General features: G+C 34.7%; 1 protein-coding gene across 2 annotated transcripts in view; it reads right to left on the bottom strand.

Moving 5' to 3' along the window:
* Positions 1-2,698, bottom strand: part of LOC106871989 (cilia- and flagella-associated protein 221) — a 20,342-nt gene that overhangs the window by 16,248 nt on the left and 1,396 nt on the right. The window lies entirely within an intron of this gene.

Genomic DNA, 2,698 nt, shown 5'->3' with positions numbered 1-2,698 from the left:
ATATATATATGTAAATATATAAAAACAAAAGGATAAAGAGAGCAAAGGTAAGGTTGAAGAATTTTATGGATAGAGTCTTACAGCTGTTTCTGGGAAGAACCAGTACTTCCCTTCATCGGAGACAGGAAAAATAAAGTTATCTATTATTATATCCATAGGCGGATATTTTTAGTATGAAGTGGTAAAGAGTGTGATGTGCTGAAAAAAGAGAGAACAGTACTTGAAGTGTAGTTTCATTCCAGTGGTAAATATCCGTGTAGAAATTCGTGCAGATTAATCCTTGTGTGAATAATCCGGAAATCTATGTTGGAACGAAAGTTGATATAGCTTAGGTGGCAGAGGTATATATATTCCATTTTGCAGGTAATACCGAGTAAGTGCTGTATACCGATTAGTTTGTATACCGATCAGCACTTACTCGGTATTACCTGTATCCTCCGGGGTTTGGTTAAATCCAATACCCTCCTCAACCTTATATATATAAATATATATGTATGAACAACAAGCGGGGGGTGTATTAGCTGTAAACAAGTAATCCAAAGATGTCCTCTTTAGGGAGAATTTTGGTCACTTAAGCGTCATGGTAACCCAATGGTTGATGGTGATGGAAAGGATGAGAGGCAAAAATAGACCTTGGCAGGATTTGAACTCAGAACATAAAAATGTCAGAACAAATACGAATATTATTTATTTTGTCACTGCCCAGGGACATAGCATAGTGGATAAAGGCATTGGTTAATATATACTTGGCTATTATTTTTAGCAATTGGAACAACAACAATGAACCTCTCTTTTTTTTTTTCCTGTCTTTGTAGTGACATGAATTTATTTGAGCTCCAGGGTAACATGAAGCGAAAAGAAATAAGAACTGTTAAAGAAGAGTGTACTTGGGCTACTATTTTTAGCAGATGGAGCATTAAAGTTCTCTCTCTCTCTCTATCTATCTATCTATCTATTAATCAATCTATCTATCTATCTATCTATCTATCTATCTATCTATCTATCTATCTTTCTATCTATCCTCTATCTCTCTTATGCTATTTATATGGTATGTGACACTAATTTCTTTGATTTTCAAAATAGCATGAAGCCAAAAGGGACAAGAACCACTAAAAACAAGTGTAATTTAGCTACTATTTCTAGTGAGGAGAACAACCACAATGAAGCTTAAATTATTTTTTCTTTTTTTTTTCTTTTCTTTTTTATGTTTACCGTTTTATTTCATTTCTGCACTAAATGGTAATAAAGCAGACAGACAGTGGAACAGAAATACAGAAATTAGTTTTACCGAGACAGTCGTCACTTTTGTTTCAACAACAACGATGATTTGATCAGCAAATAGCATTGGACAAATCAAGTTTAACTGAGTGAGAGAAAAGAATTTAATTTCTATGACCCTGCTGTAACATTTAATCGGAATACATTTATTTTGCCAATAAATAAATACACATCACGAATCACTGAGCAAGCTTTGGAAACACGACTCGATTTGAAAAATCTTATATTGTTTTGCCACAGACATTCTACTAACACAAACAGATGTTTGTTTTAACGGAAGCACCAAAAGCTGGTACCTTTCACATATGACATGAAATATAACAAGAAAAAAGATAGATAGATAGATAGATAGATAGATAGATAGATAGATAGATAGATAGATAGACAGAGAGATAGATAGATAGACAGAGAGATAGATAGATGGACAAAGTAGTAGAGGGATCAATAGAAAGACAGAGTGAGAGAGAGGGAGATAGACACATAGACAAACAAAGAGACAGACAGACAGACAGATAGATAGATAGATAGATAGATAGATAGATAGATAGATAGATAGATAGACAAAGTATTAGAAGGATAGGTAGAGGATATACATAGATAGATAATGTTGATAGATACACAGGCAGAAAGAAATGAATAAATATATAAAAAAAAAGAAACAAACAAAGAAACAAAAGAGAGAAAGAAAAAAGAAAGGAAAAAGAAAGAAAGAAAGAAAGAAAGAAAGAAGGAAAAGGAAGGAAGGAAAAACTCATAACATTGAAATTAACATATATCTCGTTAACAGACAGCAATTCGTTTGCCCGCGAAAACAAACAACTGGAATTTTGCCAAAACGATATGAACAATTAAGTTTCTATCTAGATTGTGGACACAGAGACTCAGCCACCTGGAAATTATAAAGATAAGTAATTAAATAAATAAACAAATGAGTGAATGACTATATGAATATATATGGAAATATACATCCATTTAAATATATATATATACATACATTTATATATACGCATACATATATATAGATATATGATTTTGTATACGTATATCCAAATATACATTCACATGTTTATATACGTATACACACACACACAAGCACCATCCGAACATGGTCGATGCCAGCCTCCCTGCCCCGACTGGCTCCTGTGCCGGAAGCATGTAAAAAGCACCATCTGAACGTGGCCGATGCCAGTGCTGCCTGACTGGCTCCTGTGCCGGTGGCACATAAAAAGCGCCCACTACACCCTTGGAGTGTCTGGCATTAGGAAGGGCATCCAGCTGTAGAAACTCTGCCAGATCAGATTGGAGCCTAGTGCAACCTCCTGGCCTGCCAGTCCCCAATCAAATCGTCCAACCCATGCCAGCATGGAAAACAGACGTTAAACAATGATGATAATGATGATGGTGATGATGATGATGTATA

The sequence above is a fragment of the Octopus bimaculoides genome, chromosome 18, assembly GCF_001194135.2.
Source record: "Octopus bimaculoides isolate UCB-OBI-ISO-001 chromosome 18, ASM119413v2, whole genome shotgun sequence".
Classification (NCBI taxonomy): Eukaryota; Metazoa; Mollusca; class Cephalopoda; order Octopoda; family Octopodidae; genus Octopus; species Octopus bimaculoides.
Note: the sequence above shows the minus strand (reverse complement) of the source record. Positions and strands in the feature narration are given on the sequence as shown.